This window comes from Euprymna scolopes, chromosome 2 (genome assembly GCF_053919585.1).
Source record: "Euprymna scolopes isolate OS-2025 chromosome 2, ASM5391958v1, whole genome shotgun sequence".
Lineage (NCBI taxonomy): Eukaryota > Metazoa > Mollusca > Cephalopoda > Sepiida > Sepiolidae > Euprymna > Euprymna scolopes.
In genome coordinates this window covers 200,864,194-200,889,431 of record NC_136483.1, presented here as the reverse complement: position 1 = coordinate 200,889,431, position 25,238 = coordinate 200,864,194, and the positions used below count along the sequence as shown (strand labels likewise).

Sequence of the window (25,238 nt, the reverse complement as noted above, 5' to 3'; positions counted from 1 at the left end):
TTTCACTGATTTTGATGACAATAAAAATATGGAAGTATGAAATATTCATTGATCATCATCCAATCCCGAGCAACGTTGGGTCTCCCTGCTAGTATATTATATGTATATGAAGTTCAAATCTTGAATTTCATAGCACCATTTTCACTATGGATGTTGGCAACCTTCATGTAAGTACTTAAATCTAGAAATAAGCAAAGTCAAAAAAGTTTTGCAATGCTTCGTATGAATTAGGTTTTTACCAACAAAAATGCTCAGAAAAGATTTGATTGAAAAATTTGTTGTGCAGGATGATTTGCTTCAGAGAACTGCAAAGGTGAAAAAAAAAAAAAAATCCATGAAAAGATAGAAAACGATATTCATTATTGATTATATATTTGGTGACAGAAAATTGTAGCTGTGAGGAAGAAAAAATGTCTGAAAAATCAATATTGGAAGATAGCTGCTTCAAAAACAAATGATAAAATAAAATGTCAAAACAAAAAAAAACTATGAGCTTACAGAGCCAAGGGCAGATAATCATGTAATTTATTTTATGAACATTTACCAACAAGAACCAATATCTGAAGATGCCACCCATTATTTGTGTTCAGGGTTGAAAATGGGTTTGAAACTTAAGTGTGACTGACTTACCAAAAGATTGGAGAAGAAAATTGGGTATGAACACTAAAATGTTAAAAGCAAATCATAACATTTCTTGGGGGCAACAATCCAAAAGGGATCAACTCTACGGACACCTTCCTCGGATCTTGGCCCATATCAGAAATAGAACAGGACGTAATTTGGTGGGGAGGCTGCACACAACTTAGATTAAGCAACTAGCAGAGGACTCACAACGCACGTATGAAAACTTACATGGCATGATGATAGAGCAAGATTGTGTGAGAAAGTCAGGAAGATTTGTGACATTAGCATGACTAGATAAATTTTGAGATTGAGCCATTTTAGCTGTAATATTTGAAGAGTGAGAAGCTATTTATTTGGCTAGGATATTTGAGGGGAGCGAGGGGCTGTTTAACTCGGATATTTGAAAGTGGGAACAAGTCTATTTAGTTGATCTTTTTTTTTTTTTTTAACTCGTGCCATTGTGTCCTATTTACTCACTCGTGCCTATTTTACCTGTGCCATTTTTACTTATTATTATGATCTTTTACTGGCGATTTAAAATCAAATATTTATCATTTTATCATTAATACTAGCAATTAATTAATTTTCAAAAAATTAAAAGAATGGGTTTTTTTGGAATTGGAAATCAGGCAAAATTTGCTCCGATTCTGTTACTCAAAAATTGTCTTTTTTTTTTTTTTAAATTCCCAATTCTGATAAAACATCCTAACACAACTTATAACGTTTTATCCATGTCAGATCTGTTGTTTCGATTCTACTCTATTTAGATTCCAAAACATCATTTTTTTTAAAATTTCTTTTTACATTATTGACACTCACGCAAGCACACGCATACACTGATGCATAATATTCTGATACACAAATTTATATAAATCGTATCGCGTTTTCACTGAAACCATATGCGATATTGATTATTCAATAGGAACCGAAAACCATGGCTGATTCATTTGCATTTCTAAGTGCCGCTAAAAATAGGCAACAAGGATATCCGTAATTATCCCAAGCAACAATATTGGCTTACATATCCTCTCGCATGTATACAAAGAGGGCGAATCGTAAAAGATGGAACGATTAGTTGTTGGGAATTCATCCGCTCAATACATGCAGATTATCAATGGCAGACGTTTTTTAGAAAAAAATAGCAGTCAGAAATATAAAGGACTAAATATGTTCTCCATTTCTGAAGAACGGATCAACTCAATTTTATCAGGTGATTAAAAGTATCCTCACCCACACACACGCATTATACAAAACGATAACCTTATTTTATCTTTTAGTCCTCACATTCCAAGAGCAATGTTTCTAACAAAGAGAGAAGAATTTCTGTTTTCTAAATCAAAATCTATTCCATCTAACACTTATTGTTGGCAAATTTTTTACCTTGAAGTAGTATTTTTTTTTTATTTTAGCTTCTTACATCAAGTGACTTCATGCCTTGTCTGGAGTGATTTCCATATAAAAAAACATGATGCTGATAAGCTATCAGGCTAGATAGATACATAAGTAGATATTAAGGAGATAATTCTAATAAGCAAATAAAATATATACAGGGTGTCTAAAAAAATATGTACTGCAATTAGCTGTTTCGTAACATTTGCAAATCTCAGTGTAAGTTATCAGCATTCTCTCACCATTTATGAACATGATTATTCTTGTCAACCATTTATGAACATGATCATTCTTGTCAACCATTTATGAACATGATCATTCTTGTCAACCATTTATGAACATGATCATTCTTGTCAACCATTTATGAACATGATCATTCTTGTCAACCATTTATGAACATGATCATTCTTGTCAACCATTTATGAACATGATCATTCTTGTCAACCATTTATGAACATGATCATTCTTGTCAACCATTTATGAACATGATCATTCTTGTCAACCATTTATGAACATGATCATTCTTGTCAACCATTTATGAACATGATCATTCTTGTCAACCATTTATGAACATGATCATTCTTGTCAACCATTTATGAACATGATCATTCTTGTCAACCATTTATGAACATGATCATTCTTGTCAACCATTTATGAACATGATCATTCTTGTCAACCATTTATGAACATGATCATTCTTGTCAACCATTTATGAACATGATCATTCTTGTCAACCATTTATGAACATGATCATTCTTGTCAACCATTTATGAACATGATCATTCTTGTCAAACATTTATGAACATGATCATTCTTGTCAACCATTTATGAACATGATCATTCTTGTCAACCATTTATGTACATGATCATTCTTGTCAACCATTTATGTACATGATCATTCTTGTCAACCATTTATGAACATGATCATTCTTGTAAACCATTTATGAACATGATCATTCTTGTCAAACATTTATGAACATGATCATTCTTGTCAACCATTTATGAACATGATCATTCTTGTCAACCATTTATGAACATGATCATTCTTGTCAACCATTTATGAACATGATCATTCTTGTCAACCATTTATGAACATGATCATTCTTGTCAACCATTTATGAACATGATCATTCTTGTCAACCATTTATGAACATGATCATTCTTGTCAACCATTTATGAACATGATCATTCTTGTCAACCATTTATGAACATGATCATTCTTGTCAACCATTTATGAACATGATCATTCTTGTCAACCATTTATGAACATGATCATTCTTGTCAACCATTTATGAACATGATCATTCTTGTCAACCATTTATGAACATGATCATTCTTGTCAACCATTTATGAACATGATCATTCTTGTCAACCATTTATGAACATGATCATTCTTGTCAACCATTTATGAACATGATCATTCTTGTCAACCATTTATGAACATGATCATTCTTGTCAACCATTTATGAACATGATCATTCTTGTCAACCATTTATGTACATGATCATTCTTGTCAACCATTTATGTACATGATCATTCTTGTCAACCATTTATGAACATGATCATTCTTGTCAACCATTTATGAACATGATCATTCTTGTCAACCATTTATGAACATGATCATTCTTGTCAACCATTTATGAACATGATCATTCTTGTCAACCATTTATGAACATGATCATTCTTGTCAACCATTTATGAACATGATCATTCTTGTCAACCATTTATGAACATGATCATTCTTGTCAACCATTTATGTACATGATCATTCTTGTCAACCATTTATGTACATGATCATTCTTGTCAACCATTTATGAACATGATCATTCTTGTCAACCATTTATGTACATGATCATTCTTGTCAACCATTTATGAACATGATCATTCTTGTCAACCATTTATGAACATGATCATTCTTGTCAACCATTTATGAACATGATCATTCTTGTCAACCATTTATGAACATGATCATTCTTGTCAACCATTTATGAACATGATCATTCTTGTCAACCATACATGAACATGATCATTCTTGTCAACCATACATGAACATGATCATTCTTGTCAACCATACATGAACATGATCATTCTTGTCAACCATACATGAACATGATCATTCTTGTCAACCATACATGAACATGATCATTCTTGTCAACCATACATGAACATGATCATTCTTGTCAACCATACATGAACATGATCATTCTTGTCAACCATACATGAACATGATCATTCTTGTCAACCATACATGAACATGATCATTCTTGTCAACCATACATGAACATGATTATTCTTGTCAACCATTTATGAACATGATCATTCTTGTCAATCATTTATGAACATGATCATTCTTGTCAACCATTTATGCACATGATCATTCTTGTCAACCATTTATGAACATGATCATTCTTGTCAAACATTTATGAACATGATCATTCTTGTCAAACATTTATGAACATGATCATTCTGGTCAACCATTTATGAACATGATCATTCTTGTCAAACATTTATGAACATGATCATTCTTGTCAACCATTTATGAACATGATTATTCTTGTCAACCATTTATGAACATGATTATTCTTGTCAACCATTTATGAACATGATTATTCTTGTCAACCATTTATGAACATGATTATTCTTGTCAACCATTTATGAACATGATTATTCTTGTCAACCATTTATGAACATGATCATTCTTGTCAACCATTTATGAACATGATCATTCTTGTCAACCATTTATGAACATGATCATTCTGGTCAACCATTTATGAACATGATCATTCTTGTCAAACATTTATGAACATGATCATTCTTGTCAACCATTTATGAACATGATTATTCTTGTCAACCATTTATGAACATGATTATTCTTGTCAACCATTTATGAACATGATTATTCTTGTCAACCATTTACGAACATGATCATTCTTGTCAACCATTTATGAACATGATTATTCTTGTAAAACATTTATGAACATGATTATTCTTGTCAAACATTTATGAACATGATTATTCTTGTCAACCATTTGTGAACATGATTATTCTTGTCAACCATTTATGAACATGATCATTCTTGTCAACCATTTATGAACATGATCATTCTTGTCAATCATACATGAACATGATTATTCTTGTCAACCATTTATGAACATGATCATTCTTGTCAAACATTTATGAACATGATCATTCTTGTCAATCATTTATGAACATGATTATTCTTGTCAACCATTTATGAACATGATCATTCTTGTCAACCATTTATGAACATGATCATTCTTGTCAACCATTTATGAACATGATCATTCTTGTCAACCATTTATGAACATGATCATTCTTGTCAATCATTTATGAACATGATCATTCTTGTCAACCATTTATGAACATGATCATTCTTGTCAACCATACATGAACATGATTATTCTTGTCAACCATTTATGAACATGATTATTCTTGTCAACCATTTATGAACATGATTATTCTTGTCAACCATTTATGAACATGATCATTCTTGTCAATCATACATGAACATGATTATTCTTGTCAACCATACATGAACATGATTATTCTTGTCAACCATTTATGAACATGATTATTCTTGTCAACCATTTATGAACATGATTATTCTTGTCAATCATTTATGAACATGATCATTCTTGTCAAACATTTATGAACATGATTATTCTTGTCAACCATACATGAACATGATTATTCTTGTCAACCATTTATGAACATGATTATTCTTGTCAACCATTTATGAACATGATTATTCTTGTCAACCATTTATGAACATGATCATTCTTGTCAACCATTTATGAACATGATCATTCTTGTCAACCATTTATGAACATGATCATTCTTGTCAACCATTTATGAACATGATCATTCTTGTCAACCATTTATGAACATGATCATTCTTGTCAACCATTTATGAACATGATCATTCTTGTCAACCATTTATGAACATGATCATTCTTGTCAACCATTTATGAACATGATCATTCTTGTCAACCATTTATGAACATGATCATTCTTGTCAACCATTTATGAACATGATCATTCTTGTCAACCATTTATGAACATGATCATTCTTGTCAACCATTTATGTACATGATCATTCTTGTCAACCATTTATGTACATGATCATTCTTGTCAACCATTTATGAACATGATCATTCTTGTCAACCATTTATGAACATGATCATTCTTGTCAACCATTTATGAACATGATTATTCTTGTCAACCATTTATGAACATGATCATTCTTGTCAAACATTTATGAACATGATCATTCTTGTCAAACATTTATGAACATGATCATTCTTGTCAAACATTTATGAACATGATTATTCTTGTCAACCATTTACGATAATCGAAATGAAAAGTTTTTGCCTTTTTATTTTATTTGTTCATCAAATCTATATTACAACATCCTCCTGGTTCAATGTTATTTAAACTCAATAATATAAGTCTAGAAATCTACTTATGCTTGAAAGTATCCTGTATCTCTATAAGGCCACCATTCGCCCATGTATGGAGTATTGTTGTCACATTTGGGCTGGTGCATCTGTTGCTTGTCTCTCGCTCCTGAACAGGGTTCAAAAGAGAGTCACCCACCTAATAGGTCCTGAACTGTCATCTAAGCTTCAGCCTCTGTCCCATCGATGAAATGTTGCATCCCTCTGCCTGTTCTACAAGTATTGTAATGGTGAATGTTCTGAGGAACTACAAGCACTTGTACCTCCAACAAGCAACTAAGTCTCACCCCTTTACATTAGAAATCCCTAGGTATAAGAAAGCCTTTCACTCCAATAGTTTCTTCTCCAGAACTGCTAGACTTTGGAACTCCCTTCCACGATTCTGCTTTCCCAACTGTACTGACATGCAGAAGTTCAAGTTTAATGTGAACAAACATCTTGCTACTCATCTCCCTTCATAATGCCCCTGCAACTTATGTCCCCGATAGTAGCCTTCTACTTCAAAGTGGCACCGTGCCTTGTTTGGGGTAAAAATTGTTTAAAAAAAAAAAAAAAGAAAAAAAAAAAGAAGAAAAAAAGGAAAAAAAAGTATTTTCAAATACTGTGTAATACATGTATTAGTAGAAAGCAACAACCCAGGTATGTATGTCTAATTTGTGTAACTTTTTAGAATTAATTTATAATAAATTAATGCTTGGTATTATTCATTTGTAATTATATATATATAAGAATAACAGTAAAGTTATATTCCGAAATCCAAATATTTATTTTTCATGCAAACAGCTCTTCCAGCATATTAAAACTTTGGTACATTTTTTACAGATCCGTTTCGTCATGCAGAAACAAACAATTATTATTATGTCAATACTGTCTCTTTTTATATAACCGTTTGTTTCTATGTAATAAAACAGATCTGTAAAAAAATGTACTGAAATTTTAACATGCTGGAGGAGTTGTTTTGCATGAAAAATAACTATACTGTTATTGTTTTATATGTGCTCTGTTATATTTAACAGACATTAAGCTTTTAAACAAAAAGGATTATTATACACAAAGAGTGAAATATAATTGAAAAAAAAACAAACATTTTTACTAAATCACCAACATATATATATATATATATATATATATTAATGATTTACTTGAAACATACTCAGTTAATATACACCAATCGTAATGTGTAAAAAAAAAAAAAAATTACAATAAATTTATAATAAATGATATGTAATATGAAAATTAAACTAGATTAATAACTGCCGGATGAAGAGTAATTTTTGCTTTTTAAATAATATATTAATTTTCTGCAAGACTGCTAACCTGCTTTTGGGTTTTAGGTGAAAGTACTCTCCAAATTGGAGATTTTTTTTTTTTAAAGACATGCTACCTTGAAAATTAAAAAAATAGAGGTAGAGGGTACCACATCATACTATTATATCACCCTGATTTGATATAAAGGTAATTTAAATGAATGAGGGGGGGGCATTGTTAACTATTCTGTACTTTCACCTAACAATTCAATAAACAGAAGATACTGAAAAATTTAATTTAACTTGAAAATCCTATCTAGCTTACACCTAAAAAAATATGTGAACTAAATTTTCCGGTGCCAGAAATTTGAGACTACAAATACACGGGCATTGTTAACAAATCAACTTTGATTTTTTTAACATTTTAACTTTATTGTTCTTTTTATGAAAAGCTTCAAATATTAGAAAATTTCTATATAAAGGAACTTCAGTTGATGCCATTTAATTAACTTTTTCGATAGGAATTTTATAGTTGCACAGGTGATTACTTTTATGCTTTTGTGGCGGTCAGGTTCTTTTGGACACTTGTTATTAGAATCAAACTCAGTAATCGTATCGGAATCTGAAAAAATATTAGAATCGCCTCATCAATAGTAATAATATTTAATCTGTGTACATAGAGACAGAGGAGGATATAACTTTGGATTTAGTCTTTTCTTTTTAAACCTTACTAAGTTTGAAAACTAATTTTTTTTGTCAGCTTCATGCAATAACAATTTAATATGAGCCCAACAGCTGGCTCAACGGTTTTTTTTTTGTTTGTTTTTCGAATGCATGTGTGTGTGTGTGTGTGTGTGTGTGTGTGTGTGTGTGTGTGTGTGCGGGAGCAAAGAGAGTAGAGAACAAGAAATCTCCATACTCTCTTCAGAAGAGTATTTCTATTTGACACATGTGAAGGTCATTGCCACCTCCACCTCCTATACACGTCGGTCTATGATCGTTGCAAGTAAAGTAATTCCGTATCTGCCTCTAGCATTCTGCAAGGATTCCCACGATTTAGGCAACACTTGAAAGGTGGAAGTCTTTCATTATGAGGGAAAATAGAAAATGCGAAACCATCAACCGAAGGTAACTGTAGTCGTTGTTTCAAATCAAGCGGTTCTTTGCAAATGGCAAACATTTTATTCTTTAATTTGCTTAGAAATTTTTTCTTTAGAAAAAATTTTTTTTTTTTTTTTTTTTGCAACTAGACTCGTTTGATAGCAGATATGGAAGGGAGAAGATTGATTATAAAAATTTAATAAATTACTATATTTATTAATCCATCAAAAACTCAAACAATTATAATGAAGAAAAATCCTAAATCCATGGATTTTCAAAGATCGGCTTTTTTCATAAGAGGATAAATATTAGTTAAAAAAAAAAAAAAAAAAAAAATTAATTAGTCGACTTATATTTTCATTTTTGATCAATCGATCAATGCTTCCATTCAGTCACAAAAGACAATGGATATCCTCTGTAAGGGTAGCTGCACATGTAATTGTGAGGCAAGGATTGCGCAATCCCGACTACACCTCTTGTGAATCGGCACTGCTTGAGTCCCGCTGTAAGAAGTACAAGACGACAGTAGACAATGCCGAGATAAGTGGAGAGCACATACAGTACCTGGAATTCCCAAATGGTCACCCATTTTAGTACTGACCAAGCTCAACGTTGCTTAACTTTGGTGATCTAAAGGGAACCGGTGTGTCAACACGATTATGCCATACTTTCATTCTTATTCCATTTAATTCTATTGAAAATAACTTTTTAGTTTACAAAAAAGTCGACATTTTTTTATATTTTCAAATTCATGCTTTTTTTTTCTTTTACTAACGTTTATTCTCTAATGAAAAAAGTTTATCTTTGAAAATCAAAAGGTTACGGATTTTTATTATAATTCATAGTTTGAATTTTTGATGGATTAATAATTTATTTGATTTTTATCATCAACTTTTGTTTTCTAATTGCTCTATCTACTATATATATATATATATATATATATATATATATATATATATATATATATATATATATATTACTATCAACTATACATACTCAACATTGCCCAATAGCATATTTACTTGTGAAATATTTCTAATAACTATGCCGGGAATTTCTCCCCTAAATTTTATTTCATTTTTTCCAAAAATAGATGAAGTTTAATGACGAATATAGAGTCACTCATATCTCCGTTAAAAAAAAAAAAAAAATGGTAATGATACAAAAATAAGTCTAACCAGTCAAATTATTTTTAGGAAAAGTTAACTAGTTTTATTTTTTTTTTCTTAACAACATGGACCAAAGTTCAAAAAAATAAAATGGATATATTTTACTTTACTTTTTACTAAAATACAGATGTACTCATCGGTAACTTGAAAGAGATTCAAGCAGCAATAGTTTATGGCCAAGATTAAAGGCAGGGTTAAAACCAAACATCAGCATCAGAAGTTCCATTTTTAACTAAAGATTCTTATTGTTAGAGATTGCCAACATGTACAAACCGATCAGATTTATTTTCGTTTCAAATCTAGAGAATGAAAGACTTTATAAAGTTTTTATTCTCTGAAATGTAGTTTTATTTAATAACTCGGCCGTTCAATTTTATAAGGAGTGTATGATGATGGTTTTGTTGATTTCTTTTTAATATATGAATATAGAATTTGCAGAAAGAAGGTTTAGAACATGATGGGGAAAGAGCTGCATCAACAGAAAACAGTTTGAATAGGGGGGGGGGGAAGACTGGAAAAACGTAAGTAGAATTGTGTTTCCACCAATTCAGACAAAATCTTTTAAAGTACTCTTTTCAATTTCGATGTTTATTTTTTTCATTTCTTAAAATGAGATCATATTTAGACCAACAGGAGACATACCTATATATAAAGTTAGATATATAAACACATACGCATTGGCATTTACAAGATTCACTCCAAAACCGATCATTATGAAGTTTTGAACACAGCTGCTAAGTAAGGGTTCTAAATACAGAGTATATTTACTAGTTGAGACTTAATTGGAATTGGGAATCGGAAAAATCGGACATTTTAGGCATATCGGAATTGATATCGAAATCGGCAAAATGTGTATATTTTCCAATGCCAAAAACGATTCTTTTGTCTTTTTTTCTTGAATTTTTTAAAAACAAAATCTTCCACTGCTAATAATAAAATAATATTTATTGATTTTAAACTACCAGTAAAACTAACATCAATCGATCACTCCCACAAGTGTTTTTACATTCGAGAAAATATATGCACATTTAACGTGTGTGTGTGTGTGTGTGTGTGTTTTTCACAATAATTGGGAAAAATAACTATAGTACAATATTTAGAGATTTATTAAGAATCAGAACCAGTAATTGTATCGGAATCGGGAAAAATATTGGAATCGTGCCATCACTAAATTTACTTTAGCTTAGTTTCACGGAAAGAAGGCAAACAATTTTTGTGAAACTTTAACAGGTATTTGATATCAATTAATATTCGATAAATTTCAACTTTTTTAAAAGTACTTTAAAGGGGTTTTAAGTTTTGAAAATATTTCACATTTCCATTAAATTTGAACCCTAGTCATGAGATACCAATTAAGCAAGATTCCATGAATTTCAATTTCTTCTTAAGACTGCTTAAGCCTAAGCCTTAAATAATAGAATAAAATTATGTAATATATTTTGATCAAAATTGGAATAAGTATTCTAGGTATACACGGTTTAGTAACATTTATATTTGGATTTTAAGTTTTGTTAGGACAAAAAAGTTTCGTAAAAATATTCTGTTTGGGATGAGTATTCTAGTATTTGGTTGCTAAAATATTTCTCCCCTCGTTTTGTATATGAATTTTAAAATATCAGATATTTTACTAAAACCTTTGACTTTGATGGAGGGGAGACTAAAACTTGCTATGGTTTCAAATGATCTGAAATAACAGCAAGGGGAGACTGGATTCCAAATATTTCTTGTGTTATATTTCCTCTCTTTGGTTTTCATACGTAAAGTAAATTTCACAATGTATTATTTGACACTGGAGATATTCATAATCGTACCCTATTTCCAAAAGAGAGAAGATATAACATATGAGAAATATTTGGAACAAAGTCTCCCCTTGCTGTTATTTCAGATCATTTGAAACTATAGCAGCAAGTTTTAGTCTCCCCTCCATCAAGACCAGAGGTTTTAGGGATATATATATATATATATATATATATATATATATATATATAATCAGGCAGACATTATTAAAAACAACAGAATGCTTGTTTAGTAATACCTTTGTTATGTTTTCAATTTTTCGTATTATATTTTTTGTATATACATTGAACATATGGATGCATGGTCCAAGCATTTTTTTCTTGTCAATGTGTCTGCGGGTTGAACTTTTTGTAAAAACATCTCCACATCAATGTGTGTTAGTCTCAGTAAGGTATTATGGGGAAGATTTATTTAAATAATAGTTGGGTGCAAGTGAAGTTTGTTGTGACTGCTGACAGCTGTAGGAGTGTTGGAGTGGTAGGAGAAATGCCTGTGCTAGGGTCAATGGCAGGAATCGGTGGGTGTGGGGGGACTTTGGAGGAGTTATGAAGCATTTGAACATATTGGTACTATTCTGAAATGTGACCTGATTCAGGGTAGGTTCTTGCATTTTGATATAAATAGCTTCAAGGATTTTAAGGTTTTTTTTTTTTTTTTACATTCGTTTCATTGTGTAGTATTTTGGTGTTGTTAACTAGTGTTGTGCTTTTATGTAAATGTTGGAAAATGGCACTAGATTTGGCATTATGGCAGGTGAGGCGGCGTGATAATCTTGTGGTCATACGAGATGTATCTAGGGATGATGTTTTTTTATAGCGATTTATTCCAACTTAAAGCCCGGATGCATTTGCTTGCAATAGAATAGGTTTATTATATTAGTGTCATGTGTTGGGGTGGGGGGTACTGTTAGTGGGAGTGTTGTTTAACTTCTGGAGCATGGAGTTTGTGTTGGTCAACAATATAATTTGGGAAACTTGTTGATGAAGACTTGTTTAATATTTTTTAGTTCGATGAATAGTATTTTTTGTTGGAAGAGATAAGTTTTGCTCGATTGAGGTTTTTGATGATGACTATTTTGTATCGGCAGGGGCATTCACTCTTGAAATTTAGAAGGTAAGAATTATAGCAGATAGGGTTTTTGTAGTTGGAGGTGCTAAAGGTCTTATTGGAATTGTCAATAAAGACGTCGAGGAAAGGGATTTTGTTATTAACATTTAATTCAACAGTGAAGTTGAGTACAGAGTTGTTTTAGAGAAGGTCCTTAAGTATAAGGATTTGTTGGTTGTTAGCAAGGAGGAGAATATCGTCTACATATCTTACATAGATAGTAGGTTTATTGGTGTTGTTATGTATCAGGTTTTCGAGGTGACTCATGTAGAACTCACTGAAAATGGGTCTGAGGATGGAACCCATAGATACGCCATCCGTTTGGGCGTAGATGTTCCCTATGTGGTCGTAGAAGAGTACTCTGATGGTGCAGACTAGACGTAATATTTTTAAGTATTTTTTCGTTAATTTAAGGGGGAGGGAGAGATGAAAAAAAAAGTGGTAGTAGGCAGGCGGGCTCGAACTCGTACCATGAAGGAGGAAAAGAACGTAAAAAAAAAGTGACATCTTTACTGTTGCGCCCATCGCCAAACTGGAAGTGACAAATGTTTAAATTAAGGCTAGTCAATCGGAAAGGGGGATGACTTTCGAAAAAAAAAATCGGCGAAAAAAATGACCACTTCCTGTAGAAAAGTGCCCAGTTGATGGTAAAGGAATTAATGTTTAGCCAATTTTTCGATATTTGTCGTCTGAAGGGTCGAGCTTCAAAACGATACTGATCTCGTGCAAATCCGTCGCCTCTGTTAAAAGTTTTAGGCAGACATACAAACATGCATTTAAACAGACAGACGAGATATATATATATCTTGGCAGTACTTCACAAACGAAGATTCTATGAAGGGGGTTTTCCACGTTGATTGCAGGCATGCTTGTGGCTGATGAGCTAGATGCAAGACAAGCAAATTTGGCCACAGCGGCTGCAGTCAAAAGACATGTCAGGTGTGACTGTTGAGGCTTCCCGAATCTTCCTCCTGCAGCATGTCTCCCGCAGATTCTCTGTGCGGAGAATCTCAAAGGAGGCAACAGGTAACACCGTCAGCAGCAAGAGCAGACCACTGGAGGTGGTCAATGTGGTCGTCACCGAGGGACTTCTTCAGAGAGTTTTTATATCTTTTCTTCGGTGCCCCTCTGTCACGACGGCCAGCAGAGAGTTTGCCATATAGGACTATCTTGGGCAGGCGATGATTGTCCAATCTGGAGACATGCCTGACCCAGGGTAGCTGTGACTTCATCAGCATGGCCTCAATGCTGGTGATTTCCACCCGCTCGCATATATATGTCTTATCTATCGATTTCAAAGTTTTTCTTTCATGAACGAGAAAAAACAAAATATAAGGTTTGAGAAAGACCAAAAAGTTAGGGAGTTGTCTTGTGGACTTGAGTTTAATTACAACACCGTCATGATTTGCAGATTATAAATAACCCAGCCCCCCCAAAATCTACTAAAGAACTCAGAATCTACAGAAATCCAAACAAAATTAAAAGAACCTCCTTTTCCGACTAAAGTTTTCGTTATTTCAACAAATTTTCAAACAAGTTCTTTTTGCTATTTATATTCCCTTCAAAAAAACGTTTCGAGTTTGGCTCCCATGCATATGTCCTATATCTAAGAATATTTTTAATGTTGACTAAAAATTAATTTTTCTGTACATTTGTACGTTGCAATAAATATAATGTGCATAAAACATTTCATTATAAAGATGGCGTTTGCTACTTGTGCTAAATAACTTTATGTGAAGAGAAGCAAAATCAAATCTACAATATTATAAAGAACTTTTTAAAGGATTCTCAGGTTACGGCTTTGCCTTTACATCCAGTCGAGGATTAACAGCAATAAATGGATTATTCCACTTGACCGATGGCACTAAACAAAATCCACACAGATTATCTCAATGAATACTGATCGACTTCATCTGAGCCATGACAATGATTTGTATGAAAGATTTCCCATTGTTGGTATTCATCTAGTTTGTGAGCCAATCTTCAGCATGTTACCTAAACAGATGAATAATGCCGAAGTGACTATCCAATCAGCTGTCAAAAGAAGACAAGTTTCAATAGAACATGAAATCCATTAATTCAATAAAAAAAAAAAAAAAAAAAACTTAAACTGAAAATAACTATCAATACAACATGCCAGCCAACGTGAAAGCCTCCCTTTTCTCATGGGGGGGGGGGGGGTTTAAATAATCCGACATGACAACTGTCGGATTTTTGCCAGTCTTGCTGTGATTTATTTGCATAAGTCTCAGGGCATACCAATTATTTTCATTGAAGTCGCTATTTTATCCATAAATGAAAATGGCGTTATACTGTTTCAAATGTTACCAGTAGAAAAAGCAGGGATTCGTATGAAGAGACTTTTTTGTCAGAGTTGGTTCAAAGGTGTTTTTAAACTTCAAGACCAATCGTCAGATTTTTTTAAAGCAGTGTTTCAATCGAATTGGGTTCGTTTGGTTGATTGCATATGAGAACGAGATATGCATATGCAGTTTAGAGCAAAACTTTCATATGTGCAAGTTTTTTGAATTGTAATCATAAAAAAACAATTTACTTCGTCAAATAAAAAATGTAATCATTAAAAAAAAAATATTACAATTTCCATTTAACTTGGGCATTATACTCGTTTCATTTTGAGAGAATTATTTTCAACAAAACTTTCGCTTCCTCTTAGCTAGATTCTTTTAAAATACTGCATTCATTCCATGGTTTTAAACCTATTTTAAAAATTCCCAATCGTTTTTTTGAGTTGCTTAACAGAACTAACTTATTTTATGAATTCACATGCCCTTTGGGAGACTGTCTCCAACAATAGAGGCGAAACATATACACAGGTTTGACTAACACCAGTTTGTCAAGGAGATTAACCATGCATCGCTTCGAAAACAGTATTATATTTAAACACTTGATTAATCAACATTTTTGTCCTCTGTCTCAATTCAGGAAGATTTTAGTTGACAACACATCTATACTTGAACAGAGCAATAATAAATGAAAACTTGAAATACTAGAAAAATTACTAAAAAAATAAAAAACTAATATTAATAAAATAAACTTTACCAATAGTAGTAACATCCTGAAATGTTTGTAACGATATTTGAATAATTAACCAATAAGAAATAAAATAATTAACCAATGAAAAAATTATATAAATTGTTCAAAACCAGTCAGATTAATCTATCCCTGACAATGAATCCAGAAAGATTGAGAGAGGAAGGGAGGGGGAGAGGAAGGGAGGGGGAGAGAGAGATAGGAAGGGAGGGAGAGAGAGAGAGAGGAAGGGAGGGAGGGAGAGGGAGAGAGAGGAAGGGAGGGAGAGGGAGCGAGAAAAAGCGAGAAAGAGAGCGAGCAAGAGCAGCTAATCTATTATACAGATGGCAATTCTATGTCCAGCTAAAAGCAAAAAACTACAAAAGAAAGAGTCACAGAGTTGATATTTTCTTGATCGGCACTGCCCTGGATGAATAATATCTAAAATTTAGAAAAATCATTATTGACCATTAAAGTTGTGCAGATCTTGTCTGGTTTTTCAACCATTTTATGTACTAAAGGAAAGAGAGAGAGGAAGAGAGAGAGAGGAAGAGAGAGAGAGGAAGAGAGAGAGAGTGGAAGGGAGAGGAAGAGAGAGAGGAAGAGAGAGAGGAAGAGAGATAGAGAGAGGAAGAGAGATAGAGAGAGGAAGAGAGAGAGAGAGAGAGAGGAAGAGAGAGGAAGAGAGAGAGAGGAAGAGAGAGAGAGAGAGAGGAAGAGAGAGAGAGAGAGAGAGGAAGAGAGAGAGAGAGAGAGAGAGAGAGAGAGAGGAAGAGAGAGAGAGAAAGAGGAAGAGAGAGAGAGAGAGAGAGAGGAAGAGAGAGAGAGAGAGAGGAAGAGAGAGAGAGAGAGGAAGAGAGAGAGAGAGAGGAAGAGAGAGGAAGAGAGAGGAAGAGAGAGGAAGAGAGAGAGAGAGGAAGAGAGAGAGAGAGGAAGAGAGAGAGAGAGGAAGAGAGAGAGAGAGGGGAAGAGAGAGAGAGAGAGGGGAAGAGAGAGAGAGAGAGGGGAAGAGAGAGAGAGAGAGAGGGGAAGAGAGAGAGAGAGAGAGGGGAAGAGAGAGAGAGAGAGGGGAAGAGAGAGAGAGAGAGAGAGAGGAAGAGAGAGAGATACTAAAGGAAACTGATTTATTTAGTAGTTACTTCGCTTATTCAGCTCCATTTCTTGAATCCATATAAATGGAGCTGTCTGCATATGTTTACATATGAAATCGGCAAATCCGAGTAGCCTTGCTAATAAAAGATAGTACATAAAATTTATGAGAAAATAATTGTTCTGAATTGTGGTTAGCCACCGGGTCTTTTCACTGAAGGGAAATTGTAGATTAATCTGCACTGAAAAAAAAAATTGTCATGGTGAATATTTTATATCCAACTGCGCAAAAGCCCATTGTACTATTTTAATTAGAGAGTTATGAATATCAACAGATGGGTTCACAAAAAATGTCAAAATTAATTGTGGTCATAGCTCCCTACAAAAATAAAATTTAAAAATAAAACAGATTTAATTTTTGGAAATTTAACCTTACTTTATGATTTGTAAGAGAATGTTGTAGTTTTCATGTTAGAAAAAATATTTGAATTAGCAATTTTAGTTTTCAGAAGTCACATTTTCTCAAGAAAAAATTATTATTTTTTTTTGTTTTGTTTTTTTTACATAGGTTTCACCACTTATCAAAGCCGATCGGCCACTCAAGGATAAGGGTTAAAGAGTGTAGAGTAGTCAAAAGGACAATATAGTAATCGATAGTAATGGAAGTTCGGTAAATTTGTTAACTTAAGTGGAACGGCTCAGAAACTTGTTCACGTTGGACTTGAAGACAACCATATTATAGACAGCTGGAAAGCAGGAAAACGGAAGACAATTCCACAGGCGTGCAGTTCTAAGAAAGAAGCTTTGATCATGGAATCTATGTTTAGGTTTAGGCACAGATAAAGAGTGGGGAAAATTATTGATAATGTTTTCAGCTAGTCTAGTGTTTCTTGTGAAAGTTTGGCGAGGGGGGACCATAGATTGAAGCTCAGTCAAACACTTTCCATGAAAATAACAATAAAGCAGAGACAAACTCGCAACATCTCTTCTGTGAGATAGAGGTTGCAGCGAAGAGAAAAGGACATCTCCCACCAGGTCACGAAGTCTATTTTGAACCCTATCAAGGCAGGACAAATCTTTTCTAGCAGCTCCTGCCCATATGTGGCAACAGTATTCCATCCTTGGACGTATCTGGCTCTTATATAGATAGAGAATTGCATCAGCAGTGAGATATCTACTGGATCGATAGAAGGATCCCACCATTTTTCCAGCGGTCTTGGCAACAGATTTGATGTATGTATTCCATTTAAGATCAGGAGTAAAGGTCAAGCCCAGAAGCCTGTCAAAACTTGAGGCCTCCCCAAGACAAGAGCCATTCATTTTAATTGATGCCAGATGGGGATCAGAACGTTGATGATGTAAAGATAGAAGCTTGGTTTTAGATGCATTAAAAGTAACCAGCCACTCCTTTCCCCATTGTACAATGTGATCAAGATCAGAGGAGAGAGAATCGGAGAGAACTTGGTCGTTTACTGTCTTAGATGTGCTACCATAGATGGTAGTGTCGTCAGCAAAAATGTCTACGAATGATGTAAGGATGTGATTTGGAAGATCATTAATGTAGATCAGGAAAAGAGTTGGGCCCAGGATGGACCCCTGAGGGACTCCAGTATTTATACTTTGAGCTTCTGATTTTTGCCCCTCAACTACTACTCTTATGAAACTATCAGAGAGAAATGATTTAATAATTGATAAGACATTTCCAGCTATATAGTTAACGAGATTCATGAGTCAGCATTATTACAGTAGTTAAAAATCAATATTCAAAAATTATTGATTACATGAGGAAATTTGAATACACATTGGAATATTGATTTGATTTTTTTTTACACGGGCGTCACCACTTATCAAGGCCAGAAGGCTACTTGAGGATAAAGGTGTAATGTAAGGTGGTAGTTTAGTAATTATTAATGTAGATTGGGAGTTTGTTTATATTGGACTTGAAAGCTACCATATCGTAGTCAGCTGGAAAGTAGGCCAGTGGAACAGTAAGCTAAATAAATTATAATCTATTATGAAATCATTTTTTTTTTTAATTAAAAGTGTCAGTTTCACTTAAGATGAATGCATCAGTTCTTTAAGATTCATTTCAAAATCAAATTTAATTTATTAAATTTAATTTACCAAATTAAATTTAAGAGAAAAAAAACAGCAAAGTGCAACAAGCCATGTAAAAGTCCAATTAAAAATGTGTGCATCTATGTAGCTATATTTTGACCTTTTACATGGTTCATGTGCGTCCATTTGATTGCTGAACAACTGATACTTGCATTGGAAAAATCTGACTCGTTCAGGTTACTATTTTATGTATTTTAGGCAAGGTTTTTTTTTTTTTTTTTTTTTTTTTTAATTGGGGGAGGGAGATAGGATGGTTGTTTGACTTGTCCACTAAATCTTATTTATGAAACTCCAGTCTTTTATCACTGTTCAATGGTATGTGGGAAAACTTTGGTGATCGCTTCATCAGTAGATGTGATCCTCAATTGGGTTTACACTCACCGGACGATAACATCCCAGATTTTTATCTTTGCGCTTACTTGAAGAGTGAACTTTCCGGGGTTGGGGTCTTTTAGTATTAGGATGATCGTGTCAACACAAAAAAAAAAAAAAAAAAAAAAAAAAGAGAAACACTTCTGTCCATTTCATATTTTGACCTGCTTGTCACCACCACAATTATCTGGTTAGTTCTTAACCATAACAACCATGTCAGCAGATCTGTATAATGGAAGGAGTCCATATTCGTTTATAATTAAATCTCCAATTAAGTTTCAAGGTCTTCCTCGGTGTATTTAACCAGTTTCAATAATTTTAAAGTTTCTTTGATAAAAAAAGGAAAAAAAAAAAAGATAAAGAAAAAATGAATGGGAGAGTAATTATTATGTCAGATGAATAATTAATTCTACGGACAAGCTTTCATTGCAAAAGAATTATTTTTTTTAACACAAATATTTGAGTACAGAAATTAATTGTTGTGCGGGGGAGGGGGGGGGGTTCAAAATCTCTTTTTTTTTTTTTTTTTTGTGTGTTGGTTTTTGTGGAAATTGCTACAGACAAGGCATGGAGCCACCATGTCAGCAGACCTGTGTTTTGTGAGAAAATGGAATAAGTCCATGTTCGTCTAAAATTACATCTCCAATTAAGTTTCAAGGTTTTCTTTAGTGTATTTAACCAGTTTCAATAATTTTAGGGTTTCTTTGATAAAAAAGAAAGGAAAAAAATAAATAAATAAATGGTTGGATGGAAGGAAGAACTATTATCATGCCATATGAATAATTCCTTCAACTAATAAGTTTTCATTGCAAAATTTTTTTTCAGCATAGAAATATTCGAGTCCAGAACTGATTTGTGTGCGAGATTCAAAATCCATTTTTTTTTTTTTTTTTTTGTATATTTTGTTTTTGTGGCAATTACTCCAGCTAAAACATGAAGCCACTTCATGTAAAAAGTTAATTAAAAAAATACTACTTCAAGATAAAACTAATCAATGATAACTTAAATGGATAGAATACAGAAATTCTTTCCCCTTTGTCAGAAATATTGCTCAGGGAATGTGAGGACTAAAGAATAAAATAAGGTAAGCAAGAGTTACGAAGTTTTTGTTTGCAGGCATATATAGATGGGGATTTAGTGTTTATTATTAAAGTAAATTTTATGTTATCTAGGAAATGCTGTTTAGTTTAAATGTTGAGCTATTTGAGGGTAGAGTGTTTTTTTAATATTAAGTTTTTTGGTTATTAAATTTAATTCTGAAAGGTAATTTCGTTTTGCTTATGCATCCACGAACATAATGATTATATGTATTACTTGTTTTGATTGGACGATTGTCCTCATCTTGAGTGTTATTTGTGCAACATTTTGTTCAGTGCAGCCTCCGCCCTTCGTCAGGTATGCTGGTTGCCATCTTGGAAAAGGAGAAAAGTTACTGGCTTTGTAGATGGTTTTGTATTCCTGGAGTTGTTTTTTTCGCTGTGGTTTCATATGTGTGAAAAAAAAAAAAAAAAAAAAATCTGGTTGACAACATACAAAACCACGGCGAAAAAAAAAAAAAAAAAAAAAACTCCAAGAATACGAAACCATCTACAGAGCCAGTAACTTTTTTCCTTTCTTTTCCAAAATGGTAATCAGCATGCCTGACGAAGGTCAGAGGCTATACTGACCTAACATTGCACAAATAACACTCAAAATGAAAATAGTCCAATCAACACAAGTGATACAATCAGCCCTTGTCTCCAAAATTCAGAACTCTTGATTATATATTCTTCTAAAAATGGTATAATCAAAACGAACAACAGCTACTGCAAATAAATATTTGATGTCAATTGATTTTATAATGTAGGTCAATAGCAGTTCAGAGCGTTAAATTTCTATATAAGAAAAAAATAAATAAATGAACAAAACCCGTTTCCTTTATCATTCCAATGAACTTGCTAATAAGAATAAAAGTCAATATGGTATTTGAAAGGATAAGTTAATGGTTTAAAGAAATATCTCTTGTGTCTTTGAAAGCAATGACTTATCCTTTAGAGGTAACAAGAGTTCGCATTGAAAATGAATTCTTCCTCCTGAAAAACAATTTAATTTCTTCAGATTTTCACTGCGCTTCAATCGATTCGATATTGATTTGAAAACGTACAAGGTTCAGCCTTCTCAGATTTCCTTGTAATACATTTTGTCGGAATTATCATTTCAACGCGACAAACTTTTTTCACAAGATTTCCAATGTCGAGCAAATCTTTCACAACCTAATTCCTTTCTCACCTGGCATCGTTGTTTTTTTTTTGTTTTGTTTTTTCATAAGGTTGTTCCGGAAAGTATTTCCAAAGTTGATTCAGCATTGCCAAGTTTAATACAAAATTATGACAGTGGCAAGGTATAGTTTGGTTGTTTTGTTTTACAGCATATCAACCCTTTTTTTCAGGTTTTGGAAAAAAACTGTTTATGTTCTTTATATTTTCAAATATTTATTCATGGTGTTTAGTTTAGTTGCTTTGTAGAGAAAAATTTTATGTTTGGCTTTGCAGAACATGACTGAGTTTTGCAGAGGGAGAGAAGTATAACAATAACATTAATGTTTGGTGCATTTATGTCAGGAAGCCGATATCTTCAGACTGTCTGTTCTGGTCGTACCAGTAGCTTGGCTTAATGATTACAGATGCAGATTATGGCTTGGAATACTGGGTTCCAGTTGTGTTGGGGACATTCAGTAATATTCATGGGAAAAGTATGAACCCATATACCTCCCTCCAGCTATGGATTAAATGGTAAGTTGAATTAAGCATTAGTTGTGCAAATAGTTTAAGAGAAAGAAAACTTTGAAATGATACCAGTCTTTCTCCACTTATGTGGTATAGTTTCCAGTTGTTCTTGACTTTATTCTACCAAGCACAAGCAATGCATGGTTGAGAAAATGTGTGATTAAGAATTGGCCAACCGATTGACAAACACGGCCTCGAAAGTAGATGTGGATGTGAACCTTAACATTTAGAGGGTTCGAAAAAGCATCAGTCAGTGTTTTCCTTTTAGGTTGTGTTTTAATTTTAAACTTTTGAACATGTGCACACTCACTCAACAGCCACCAGTGTACTTACCTGTACCCGTAGCAGCATTCACCCGGGATGGGTTGAGCTGGACTTAATCGTGTTAACCGCATCTTGCGTCAAAGCTATTCACCCCTGTCGGTCGGCATCAGAGTCGACAGAATGATCTAGCCATTCATGGTTCCAGTGACACACATCAAAAATGCGAGAACCGGACATGATCTCCATATCTGCTTTTAGTGCCGCAAGAATAGTCTAAGTTGGTCACCTTAGCGCTTCTTCCAATCAGTGGGTGCAATGGACGCCACCAATTGATGGACAAACTCATCCCCCAGTGTGAAAAACTATGATGATATGACCATAAGCAGATAAGACGATGGCACACAACGTTGGGGGTGGCAAGTTGTCAAGTGAGGGTGGGGGCACACACGTGGTAGCACAAGATGAAAAAGATTGCTAAATGAAACCCATGCGAGTTCAATGAATGTTTATTTCTGAAATCAGTTATTTTCCAAACAATATAATTGTAATATTATTTTATTTACCTTACAATACACCATTTACACATGCAAAAGAGGTACAAAAAAAAAAAAAAAAAAAAAAAAAATCAAACCGTTGATTAGTGTAAATCCAGTTTAAAGCCTCGATTTATTGTTCCGTGATGTCATTAATAATCCATTTTGTTCAGAATATGAACACGAACTTACCTAAAAAAGAAAAAATAATTCAATTAACAAAATATACCACAAGTAATTTATCCAAGATATTTACAGAAAAGTAAAATATTATTTTGTTTGATGACATATCAACCTTAATACCAAATGCAGCCATATTGGTAAAAGATTTTATGTTTCTAGTTCTTGATATTTTCAAATGGTGTTAGAGAAATGACTAAGACAATTTTAATATTTTAATATTGCCCGACCATATTTGCAAATTGATAAAACATTTGTTGAATAAAATGCATCAAAGTGTCCAAGAAATGTCTAACAGACTTGGCATCATAATGTTAACAGCGTTCGACCCTCAAAAACTAATTAGACAAAAAAATAAAACAATAAAATAAATGGTTTACACAGGAACAATGAATAAATTTTTGTTTCTAAAATCATTCCAAACCATCCAATGTTTTATGTATTATTTCTCCGACTTGGTTTCAAGTGTTTTGAATAAACCTCAATCTCAGCACTAAAATTTGATTGAAAACGTGGTGATTTAACTGATTTCGATAATGATAAAAAAAATATGAGTGTGTGAAACATTCACTGATCATCATTCAATCCCGTCAGTGTCGGGTCACCCTGCTAGTTAGTTTAGTTTAAATTTAACCTATATGTTCCCAATGGATACATGTCTTTAAAGTTGCTGTAAACAAAGAGTTCCCCTGCCAGTATCTGATATTTCTACAAAAGCCACCGCTCACTCATGAATGGAGTATTGTTGTCACATCTGGGTTAATCCACCAACCAACAGATACTCTCCTTTTTGGACAGAGTCAAAAAAATTGAGCCTCTCATCTAATAGGCCTCACACTCTACCAAGCTCCAACCCCTGCCCCAACACCGCAATATTTTATCACTGTGCTTGTTTTACAAGTACTTACTGCACTGGTGCCTCTTTGACGTAAATACTCCCAACTAATCCGGCAATCAGCAAAATCCCACCCCTTCATCGTGAAAATTCCCAAACGCCACTCTAATACCTTTTTTCCTCAGACTGCTAGTCTTTGAAATTCACTTCTGGATAGCCGTTTGCCCGACTGTACCAACATGTCGAAAATTAAATGTAATGCAAACAAACATCTTGCTGCACGAATCCTCACCTAGGATGCCCCTCTATGTATGACCCCCTAATTAAAAGTAGCATCTTACATCTCCATGGTATTTGCCTTATTTGGGTGATTAAAACAGAAAAGGGGTGTATGTTGAGGTAGATCTAAGATACATTTATTTTTAAGTATGCTGTTATGCTTCATATATATATATATATATATATTTGGTAAAACTGGTAATTAGTAAAAACTTGAGAGTGCTCAATACTATTGCAGAGCAAATATGTGTTATTTTTTTATTACCGTTTTAGCCAAACAGATAAAACGGTAATAAAAAAATAAAATATACACACACACACACACACACACACACACACACACACACACACACACACACACACACACACACACACAAGTACCCGGCGTTGCCCAGTATTAAACGTAACATTAAAGTCCTTAAAAAAAAAAAAATGAAGTAAAAGAAAAAACGGAAAGAAACTGAGACATGTGCATACAAGTATGTTTTTTTTTTTTTTCTAAACGGTTTATTTCTTGTAAACAAAAAAATAAAAATACTCGAACTGAGATCGAAATCCAAATATAAAAGTGAGTAGAGTACGATAACCATTAGACCAGCTTAACACGATCTTTAGAAAGTGTTTTCAAGCCTACTTAGTCTTTACATAACGAAGCTGTCATGTGAACGATTTGTGCATATGCAACCGTGAAACATAAAAAAATCTGTCCCCCCCCCAGTATCAATTTTCCAATTTTGAACCCTAAGCAACCCTTTTTTTCAGGATTAAAACCGATTAAAAAGTTTTCCATATGTCTGAATACCCTATATACCAAATTTGAAGTTTGGAGATAAAAATTCGTTGAGAGTTGTCTTCACACAC

The 25,238-nt window shown here is 33.2% G+C and overlaps 1 protein-coding gene and 1 pseudogene across 29 annotated transcripts in view; both read right to left on the bottom strand.

Moving 5' to 3' along the window:
- Positions 1-25,238, bottom strand: part of LOC145301788 (uncharacterized) — a 533,649-nt gene that overhangs the window by 408,330 nt on the left and 100,081 nt on the right. The window lies entirely within an intron of this gene.
- Positions 9,392-9,509, bottom strand: LOC145243676 (5S ribosomal RNA; annotated as a pseudogene).